General features: G+C 32.8%; 1 long non-coding RNA gene across 3 annotated transcripts in view; it reads left to right on the top strand.

Moving 5' to 3' along the window:
• The first annotated feature begins 2,131 nt into the window (after positions 1–2,131).
• The window catches only part of LOC122238418, a 99,522-nt gene continuing 89,758 nt past the window's right edge, over positions 2,132–11,895 (top strand). For all 3 annotated transcript variants that reach the window (XR_006217336.1, XR_006217335.1, XR_006217337.1), the window contains exons 1-2: positions 2,132–2,219; positions 8,611–8,678. This is a non-coding gene — a long non-coding RNA (uncharacterized LOC122238418). The remainder of the gene's footprint in view (positions 2,220–8,610; positions 8,679–11,895) is intronic.

Below are 11,895 nucleotides of genomic sequence, written 5' to 3' on the forward strand. Positions count from 1 at the left end.
CAACCTTTCTCAATTCCGTTTCCTTTTCCTTTTCAAATTGAATGCAAATAAAACTGATAGTTTATATTATTTTAGAAACCTTTAATTACTGTATATTCTTGTCACAAATGTATAAAAATATTTTATCCAAATATCTGTGCTTCCATTGGCATACGAACAGAGGGAAATGCCGAGAGTTAATTTACCCAAACAAGAAGATATAGTCCCTCTGATAAGCTGAATCCTCTGAAATAAAATAATATTCATCAATATCCTCTTTGTTTACCTATTAGGTACACTGTGTGAGGTGCTATAGCCGTACAAAGGCGGAAAACTAATCTTTTTTTTCTGTAAACTTACTTTCACGTGACAGGCATACACTAGCCTAAACTCTGAGTTAAAAAGAATTGACTGTAAATCTGGGTTTATGGAGAAGGAATAACAGGTAAGCTCTACCTTAGGATTTTAAGATTACTTAAAAATGTGGGCTTTTTTGGTTTGTGTTCGTTTGTTTTAGGCAACAGAAGCTTCTACCCAAAAATCAGAAAAAAAATGAAAACAGTGAATATTGAAAGATAAAAATACTTGTTTTATAATAATTCTCACTCTTGCTATACCATTTTGGAGAAAGATTTTGAAGTATCCCAGGCACAGGTTTCCTACAGAGAAGGAAAAATACAGTAAGGAGAGTAGGATCTCAGACAGCTTTGGGGAACTCATAATTTTGCCTGGAGCATTGAACAAGAAACCACGTAATGAGGTGATAATTTGATGTTTCAGGCAAAAGTTACAAAAAGAACTTTTGAAGGGAAATCAGTGTGAATCAAATCATTAGGGAAAAATTAGTTCTTTTACATAAACACTTCCCAGCATTGCCTCAAAAATTAGGAGACAGGTCAAGATGAACAAAATTGTTTAATTTCTGTAGAAAGGAAATTCTCTAGAGAATACACATCTCAAAAACTATGGATAAGAACAATTTTTTTTCATGTTTGCCCTATTATAGGATATGCATGAAAATGAAAAAAAAAATTCATGTTTATATTTTAATAGTTTGTGTCTTACAATTAAGAAAAAAAGCTGAGATGATAAGTTATGGCTAAATTTTCCAGATTGTCAGATAAATATTCTAAGTGGTGTATATTTTAATATTTGGATTAATAAGCTAAAGTAGTATTCATTATTCAACCCATGTCATTTATTCCTAGAGAAAAAAATGACAAATGCAAATTGAAGAGAAAGATGCATTTCCTATAAAATCTTACCTATTTAAAGGTTACTTAATAAATTATTAATTTTAACCTCTTGGGCCAATTTCTTATCTTAAATATATACATATACATATAAAACTGAAATGCAGAATCCCAACTATAACCCAACTCTCTATTTTGTGGAACATATTAAATTACATGCAGGCATAATTGCAAATGTCAGAATTTAATCAAAATTTGGTCCTATTATGTATGTAACTTTACATAAAAATGTGTGCGTATATTTTTGTCAAGCGTATATATATTATGTCATAAATATATATGAATGACTATTTGTTTTATTATCTGGTAGAGAAATTATAAAGCAGAGTCACAGCATCAATTGTCATTCGCTGTTATCTAATTTTCACTTTTTAAAAAGAGATTAGTGTTGCACATTAATTATCTTTGCATTTAGAAAAAACTTGTGACTTTAAAATATTCATATCCTCTGATCCATCCCATTTCCTTATTGGATTTATTCTAAAACACAAATTCATTTACAAGATTTTCATTCATGCATTATATCTAATAGTGTGAAGCTTAACTCCAGTAATCACTGAATTGTTAAATTAGTGTTATACCCATTAAAATGCTTAAAGAATATTTTAAAACATGAGAAAATCTCTAGAACATAGTGAGAAATTAAAAAATAATACAAGTATTAAAAATGATGCCCTTTTACATAAATTTAGTCATTTTTTCCCCCACAAATATGTCCTGAGCACTTTATATTGTCATGATTGTATGAGATACCTCTATGAACCTTAGATCTCTGCCTTTGTGGGACTTATTTTGGTGGGTAGAAAAACATAAATAATAGAATTATATAAATTTTATACTACATTAGAATATTGTATTATGTCATAATGCTGTGGGGTACAAAGAAAAATAGAACAGGAATGGGACACAGAGAAGGCTACAGATTTAAGTAGAAGTTATCACTGAAGCCCACAATGAGAAGTGAGATTAAAGCAAAGCCTTGATCAGGTGAGGATGTTAAGTGGTTTACTGGGAAAAGATTTAGGGGAAGATGCAATAGCTACAGTAAAGATTTGCCTGTCTGTCTTGTTTGAGGAGTAATCAAGGAAGCCAATGTGAACAGTAAAGAGGCAAGATATCAGTACAAAAAGATGAGATGGAGAGGTAGCAGAGCACCAGATATTATCAGTCTTTGATCCTGAGTAACATGGCTTCAACTCTGAGTAAGATGAGAACATTTGCAAAGGTTGGGACTGAGAAGTGATGTGATCTTATCTTTTGAACTTGGCTAGGCTAAAGCGGGTGATTCTTTTACTGGTCCTGAATGGTTCCACTCATGAGTGTGCAGTCAGCTCCTAGCCCAGCTGGAATGGTGAAGGTGGTGACATCCCTCAGCTGAAATGTCATATTTGTATTCCTCATGTTCTCTAATTCACATTGTCCATGTGTCATCCTATAGTCCCAAGAAGTAGCAAGAGGAAGGTACAAGGCCTCTTAAAGCATAGGTTCAGAACTCAACTTAATTTTCTACATTAACATTCTGTTAATCAAATATCATTAGTCACAATGCCAATCCAAATTCAAAGGGTGACTCCACTTTTTGTTGAGCTGGGATTCAAACTGTGACAACATTTGTAATCTAACATTACGACCCGTGACCACACAAATTACAATCTCCCCATGAGCAAAATATCCTCACTCTTATTTCAAGACCCTGGAAATCTAATTCAATAATGGTGTCAGGTTTGACATGCAGGATCTTGTGATCTAAATTGGATACAGTTGCAGCTTTGTCTCCTCTTTATCCAGAAACACACACAAACACACACACACACACACACACACACACACACACACATATGTCCCTATATGTATACACAACACACACACACACACACACACACACACACACACATCCCACACATCTAAATACAATGCTAATACAAGAAAGGATAACTGCAATAGATATTCTGTTAATTTTTATGAGATTTAAATTGAAAGTTCAGTTGTAAAGAATGAGTCTAAGTTGGAAATCTATATATATTTATATAGATGAATTTTGGGCCAGATGCAGAAAGTACTAGAGGTAAGAGTTTAATGTGTTAGAATCATTTAAGGTGAAAATGACAAGAAATGGGAAAAAGTACTAGATTCCTGAATAATAACTTAAAAAGAAGTTGCATAGAAAGTTGTTATAAGGTGTAGATCATAGAAGATAATTATGATGGGGCACTTGGGTGACTCAGTTAAGTACCTGACTCTTGATTTTGGCTCAGGTCATGATCTCATGGTTCGTGAGTTTGAGCCCCAGGTCTAACCCCACGTCAGGCTCTGCACTGACAGTGTGGAGCCAGCTCGAGATTCTCTCTCTCTCTCTCTGTCTCTCTCTGTCTCTCTCTCTCCCCTGCTCGTGCACACTCTCTCTCTCTCTCTCTCTTTCTCTCTCTGTCTCAAAAGAAATAAATAAATAAAAAGGAGGTAATTATAACGTTAACCTAAATTAAGGTTTAGGTGATTAACCTAAACTGAGAAAGTGGTGATAAGAATGGAGTATAAGTGGATATAATCAAAGACTTAAAGACATGTTAGGTTGAAGACTGACATAAATTGGGTGATTGACTAAACATTGTGTTTAAGGTTGAATATGGGGAATTTTCTTTCAGAGTTTTAACTTGAATCAAATTAGAAGTATTGTTCATTGAGGTAGGAATACATGACAAAGAATCTTCTGAAAGAACAGTGACAAATTTAATATTGGATATATTTAGCTTTAAGATGCCTGGAAGAGACTTAGGGAGATGTGTCTAGGATATAATCAGATATCTCATTGAGTAAAGACACTGCGGCTATACCCAGGCTATGGCCATATCTCCAGTTTAGACACACTGTTTGGAGCCAGGAAATCATGTGAATGTAATGGGCAGACTGTGGGGGAGAGTGAAAAAAAAATATTAACAAACATTGAAGACTGATGATATTTAAAGGATTGGGGAAAGGCAAAAAAGGAATAATAATGATGGCTATAAACAAGCATATGAAGTTAAACTACAACATATGGACCTTGCCATGTATCACACTACTAGAAAATAGGGGTATAATTAAAATATAAGCCTGTCTGCCTCCAAGGCCCATGCTCTTTCCAAACCATCACGTGGATTTTCACGAGTTGTGTCCTTTATAGAATAAGAAAATTGAAGAAAACCTTACTATCATTTGTATCACCCCGGAGAACTCATGCTTTTTTCTTTACTTTCAACTATCTAAAAGACAGGAGAAAATAATATAGATCACTAATCTTGCTCAAGACCATATAAAAATAATTCAACTGCTAAGAATCACTTATGTATAAAATATTTTCATTACTAATTATCTGACAACCTAAACATTTCTAAAATTTTTACTTAGTACTAGATAGGAATAAAAGTTTCCACTGTACCCTGTCCATCACTCCCCTGGCTTCTTGTTGAATTCTAATTCAAAGAGCCTGGATGGAAAATCTTCAGTATCTGAAAAGGAATTTGCTCTAGATAAAATGACTGCAAGTAAGTGTGAATTTTTTATGTGAGGCTCCTAATTTTCAGGAGCCTCATTCATATATACTATGGTTAACTTTGATATTTGAAAAAGCTCTTTAATTTTCTTAATGTGATTGAGTTAAAATGATCTTTTCTTGGTTCCTTACCAAAACTAAGAACCACTGATTTTCCCACCTTGGGAAGTGATCAAGATGATACGGTGGCCAATGATGTGAACTTTTAGACTAAATTTAAGAGCTTTGATTGGAATTTTCTCCTAAAATGGAACATTATCTCACAGACTATATTTCTCCCCATTCAGTCAACAAACCCAGGGCTTAAGGTGGTCACCTGCAGTCTGACTAGGGCAGCTGACTCTTACCAAAGAGATTTTTATAACTGAGGAATTTAAAATAGCCTTGCCAGGGCCTTATCCCTAGAAATTTGGATTAATTGTCCTCTGGTTGTGTTACATACAACATTATTTTTTTTAAAAATCTCCGTGTGATCTTAAGGTGTAACCACATTTGAGTACCACCATCTTACATGATCCACAGTCAAGTTTTAGATGATGTTACTTACTGTTTTTATTTTTTAAAAGGAAATATTTGGCAGTAAGTTATAATAAAACACTTATTTTATGCTGTCCCTATAAATTTATTCACAAAACGGGGAGCCTGGGTGGCTCAGAGTGTTAAGCGTCCGACTTCAGCTCAGGTCACGATCTCGTGGTCCGTGAGTTCAAGCCCCATGTGGGGATCTGGGCTGATGGCTCAGAGCCTGGAGCCTGCTTCCGATTCTGTGTCTCCCTCTCTCTCTGCCCCTCCCCCGTTCATGCTCTGTCTCTCTCTGTCTCAAAAATAAATAAACGTTAAAAAAATTTTTTTAAATAAATTTATTCACAAAACAATTTGATTTCTTTAGACAAGGCCTTTGAAAAAGCTCTTGAGCAACTGTAAAATAGCAAAATTATTTCAATCGAGGGTACTTTGAAAAAATTAATCCTTCAAAGAGATTTTAAACTATTTTAAATAATGTCTAATTTTACTTTTAAAACTGATCAAAAACTCACTGAAATGAAACTAAGGAATGCCGCCCCAGGCTATCATTCCTTTTGTGAAATATGAAGATCTAAACATTGGCTGAGAGCAGTAGTGAGAAGTGACATCTTCAATAATCACTCAAATTCACCAAACATCCTAGGTGATATTTGATGAAGCAGAATGTTCATGAAGCAGGGTGTTTGCCAACATTTTTCTTTTTTTTCTTCAAAATACATAGAAAAAAAGTTTTTTAGTATTTATATGTCAGAAACCAGATAATAGACATAAAACCCACCAGTTGGCCTGTCTAAAAAGATTTTAAAGCAAAGTCCTCTGAAGTTAAAAATGCCAATTTTCTTACCACATGTTTAATAAACAAACAGTTCCCTGCAAGTCTCCATATCTTCTGTGAAATCCTTAAAGATTCACAAGGGACAGGTGTCAGACAAGAGACAAGAGGACTTTCTGAACACACAGTTTAATTGTGTAAAATACATCTGCTCTATTTTCACATACACTATCATAGGTTAAAGAAGCAAAACTTGTCTCAGAAACCCTTAACCTGGTTGGAATTTGTACAGAGTTCTCTAGGTTTTTCATAGCACTTTGTCTATATGACACTATCAGAGCTCTAGAACATAAGAGCCTTGAGGTGAGGGATGATCTTTTATTTTAATTTCTGTCTCACCAGGACTTGGTCTGTAACAAATGCTAAATACCTATTTACTTACCCAGTGAGCAAATAGAATAACATTTCTTGGCTTTCGGTATATTAATAATAGAAGAGATGAATTAACACTTTTTAAAAGTAATATTTGAGGTTATTTTAAATGTAGGTGGATCAGAAATATTATAAATAAAATTAGTTGACTTACTCTAAGAGAGTATAATGACAAATGACAACAATCATGCTGGAATTTAACATCAACAACAAATAATTAAACATTGAATGAACCTGACAGAAGACCTTTAAAATGTTGCCAAACTCTATTTGGATAAACTGAATGTTTACAACAAGCTTAATGATTTCATCAGTCTTAATTATAATTGTGGTTTAGTAAAAGACTCACATCCTCTAAAAGCAATGAAGAATGTGTCAAATGTGTGAAGAGAAACAATTAACCACTGCCCAAATGGTTATTGTTTTGAAAATAATCAGAAACTGGGGAAAATGATGGTAATTGCAAGAGAAAGTCTATTGTCTGTGAGACACCACAGTGATTTTCTTACACAGCAGTTCACTGTGATGAATTCGTAAGATTTATACCCTGCTTTCACTTCTTTCCATGAAACTTTATGCAATTAAAAATATATTTTATAATACTTAAAAATAACAAATTTGAAAAAGGCAACTGTTTTTTAAATATTCATGTCATTTTGCTTAAAATATTCACATAAAATTTGAACACAATTTGTTTTCAAAAAGTTTGCTTCTGTATACACATTTCTCATATTAAAACTAGTAGAAAAGAATACCTGGCTTTACTATTAGGAGACTATGTAAACTGATGGACCTTTTGAATATTGACAATGGATTTATTTGATTATCTTTAAAATATAATGCAAAAATTATAATTTACATGTATATGTACATATATAAAAATGATTTAACGTCATTGGGTCTATAATACTTTGTGTTTTGCACTAATTAGCATTTCCTATAAACATTTCCATATCTTGAAATGAGATAAACAATTAACATTTTAAATATACACAGCATTCCATTATGTTAATCTTGTATATTTTACATAGAAATAATATTTTTGTTGGATATTTAGTTCATTTCCAACTTTCATAAAAGCGATTTTGAGGCCATAAAGGTTTTGCTTAATTTACCTTAAAATTTCTTCTTGAGGAATACTTTTCAGGGAGCATATTCCTAAAGGGAAAATGTAGGTTTAAAGTATACAGATAGTTCTGTTGGTTCCATTTTTTTTATTGTGATATTTAACTCTAGAAAGAAGAGGATAGTAAATTTTAAGTATTATAAGAAACAAATTGCATGAACCCAAAAAATTGATATGTGGTGTTTACTTTCGTTTTGCCAGCTTAATAGGAATATAATTGTACCTAAAAATTGTTTTAATTTACATCTTTTTAATTGCTACTAAAACTATACTTTTGTCTATAAAGTGCAATGCTGCCCATTATTCTTTATGTAGTAAATGTCATAAATCCTAGGTAGTAAATACATATTTAGATTGTTACATAGATTTGGTACAAATTTTATTATTTAATATTTATATTTTATGGGTATTTATTGATTCTATCAGTTAATAAATCTGTGAAAGCCTTTCATTTCAAGATAGTGATATGAGTCCAAGCATCTAAATTACCTCCAAAATTTGCATTGCAAGTAAGATATAAAAATGAGCTTCTACACAAGTAATGATGCTAGAAAACAGGAAAGGATGCCTTATACGAGGCAGAAACCTTTGAGCAATGTTGATAATATATGGTGTATATAGGATTAAAAAACTATTAACTTCTCCTGTCTCAATTTAAGCAAATAAATAGTCGACATTTACAACAAATAGTATTTCCCAGTACCTAACACTAAATACAGAGCAATGGACCAGGGAATACAGACTCATCAAAACGTAGGAGGCAAGGGATAACACTACACTTAAAAACTGCACCCATTATAGCATAAGGATCAGGTGAACTAGATTCATCACAATGCCAGTCTGTTATCATAGATGATTGCAAAATAAAAATAACTAGACCTAGGGAAACGCATATGTAATAACTATTTTCAAAGAACCTATAATGGGCAGCAGAAACTGTGTTCTTTGAGAAGAGAAACAAATGAGGTAAAACCTATAATTTTGTCCACGTTAGGCCTAAAGAAACATCCTAGACTGAGGTGAAGAGAAGGAGAACCCTGGCAGAGCATCGCAGTCTAACAGGTGAGATAATTGAGATGGAGCTCAAGGAGCTCAGGTATATGCAATCTGCATGGCAGAAAATAGGAGAGAAGGGTGCTGGATAGAAAAAGAACTGCAAAATTTTGCATGGGGTGTCCACTCATTCAGTGTAATGGCTAGTGATCAGAACATACACGGAGTGAAACTCCATGCAGCTGAGCAAAGGACAGTTGAGGAGCTATAAGATGAACAATTAGAAGAGTTCATCCAGTCATGGAGCATTTTCAGTTTATTTCAACAACAGTTTAGAATAATTCAGGACAACTAGGACAGCTGACTGAGACCCCAAAATGAACCCAACATAATAGTGTGGCAAGTTATAACTAGACCTGCTCCAACAGAGCTTAACAAAAGAAAAGGATCAGGCTACTCAACAATAGCCTGAAAAAAAAAAAAGTTAAACATTATTTGAAGAAGGAAAACAAAATTTAGCACTTAATAGTGTAAAACTCACAATGTCCAGGTATCAAATTACTAGACTTGCAAAGAAGCAGGGTACATTTAATCAATAATTAGAAAGAAAATCAGTAAAGAGAAAAAGACCATGAAATTAAGTAAATCATGGAATTAGTAAATAAGGACTGCTAATGTATTAAGTAAAACATGTTTTAAAGAAAATCATGGATATGGAGAGTATACAAATGAAAGATATGAAAAAAGACAAAATGTAACATCTAAAACCATAAAACACAGTATCAACAATTTTTTTAAAAGTCTGAAAAAAAATAAACAGAACATTGGATTAGTGAGACAAAACCAAACTGGTTTAATACACACGTAATTAAAATTTTGGTAGAGGGATACAAAGGGGTTAAAAAAATATATATATATTTGTATATTATATATATATGTGTGTTACACATATATATAATATATAAATATATATATATATTTATAACACACATATATATAGTTTTATATATATATATATATATATATATATATATATATATATAATCTTTTAAAAATTAATGACCAAAACTTTTCCATTCTTTAAAAGGAGAACTCCACAGACAAGAAAATAAGTAAAATCCCAACAGGATAAACAATTTTGATTGGACATTTCAACATTTGTCTGTCAGTAATTGAAAAAGCAGGAACACAGAAAATTAGTAAGGTTATAAAAACACTTGAACAACACTATCAAACAAATTGACTTAATTGATTTATAGAACACTCCCACCACCAACAGCAGAATACATATTCTTTTCAAGTATATGTGGAATAATCACAAAGAGAGAGCATATACTGGGCCAGTAAATGTGTCTCAATAAATGTAAAAGTTTGAAATCTAAAATCAATGATCTAAATTCATAAATTTCATATCTGAGTATGGTTCTTTTGATTATTTTGTCTCTTTACATTTTGTAGTTTTTTTTTATTTTGCTTCTTTTTCTGCCATGTGACTGTGTTTCTTATTGTTTTTGTTGTTCCTGTTGAAAGCCAGGCATCTTGTTTAGGAAAGAAGAGAGACTGAAATAATAGCATTCATTCCCGGAAATCACTGGAATTTTTCTTTTGCTAGGCCTTTAGTGTGGCAAGACTGAATTACCCCAGATGTGAATAAACCAGGGTTTGGCTTTCACAATTATTATGGTGACTCCTAGAGAATACATAGGCCTCAAAATCCACATGTATTACTTTGTGGTTAGGATGGGGCCCTTATGTGGTGAGGGGTGAAGGAGGTTCCATTTTCTCATCAACCTGTACAGTACCTACCATCTCCCCTCGGTAAGCAAGTGCTTTCATCCCATGTTGCTGCCTTCTCTGTTTCCTGTAACTTCAGGTTATGCATTGCCCTAAACACTCAGCTTTTTGATAAGTTCAAGGAAATTTGTAATTTTGTGGTTTATGTAGCTATTTTGATGATTTTGTAAGTGTAAGAGAAACAATCATTACAGCTTTCTGCATTCTTAGCAGAACATTCACTGTTGTTTTATTTGCATTGTTCTGGTAATTAGAGATATTGAACATCTTTGCATGCGCTTATCTCTCTTATACACATCTTCCTTGTGAGGTGTCTATTCAAATATTTTGTCTTTTTATTATTAAGTCACAAGAGTTCATTATGTGTTTTGGATACATGTGCTTTGTCAGATATGTTTTGCAACATTTTTCTCCCAGTGTATGGTTTGACCTTTTGTTTACTGAATTATGTCTTAGGACAGGGGCTTGTGTTTATTCTTACTGTCCATTTGGTATCCCTGTAGCTGCAAATTTCTGTTTTTCATTAAATTTGGGAAGTTTGGGGTCATTATTCCTTCAAATACTTTTTCTGCCTCATTTTCTTTTTTCTCCTCCTTCTAATTCAATTACACATATATTTGCCCACTTTATATCCACTAACACACTCTTGAGTCTTAGCACATTTCCCATTGCCTTAAGAGTAGGAAACCATAAGGGAAGACAGTTGCTAATAAACTATATATCCTTTGGATATCTAGGCTTTGTTTTCTCCCCTGAGATATTTATTTAAGAATTTATACTGGGATATACTCCATCCAGAGAAGGTATTTCTCATACCAATTGGCTTTAACTCTTTCCTCAAATTTAGTGCAGTTTCCTGTAACATGACAAACTTTAATGGCCTTTTCTATCTCTCCTCAGGCTTTCTAAAGGTATTTAGTTTGTTTTTGTTTTTGAAATGTTTCCCTTGACTTCTGTTTGTCTTCCTACCCATTAACATTAGAGAGAATTCTCTTGATTCTGTTGAAATGACTCATTTCCCTAGACAATTTTGGGAAAGATTGCAAAAGGCTGGGATTTCTAGTCATGATACTGATCTCAGATAGGTTTCCTGTTTTCAAAGTTATGACATGAAATTAAAGTTCTTTCTAAACTTTTTAAATTGTTTACAGTTGTTAGAAATATTTTCCGCCATTTCTATATTCCATTAAGGGCATTTTTCCAACCTTTTTTCTTTATATTTCATTAGGGGTGGAAGTCCCCGAGTTTCAGGTTTATTCTGTCAAATTTTCCATGAAATCTAGTCTACTGATATTATTTTAAACACTTAAATATTATTAGAATATTTCTGGCGAACTTATGTCACTTTTATAATTCAAAAACTGAACTAAAAAGGGAAATTTGCACTCATGCACATGTATCTATGCACACATGCTATTTCTCTCTCAAAATAAATAAACATTAAAAAAAATATAGACCTAGCAGAAAGAAAGATTTGCTATCTAGAAGCATA

This window comes from Panthera tigris, chromosome B2 (genome assembly GCF_018350195.1).
Source record: "Panthera tigris isolate Pti1 chromosome B2, P.tigris_Pti1_mat1.1, whole genome shotgun sequence".
Taxonomy (NCBI): Eukaryota; Metazoa; Chordata; class Mammalia; order Carnivora; family Felidae; genus Panthera; species Panthera tigris.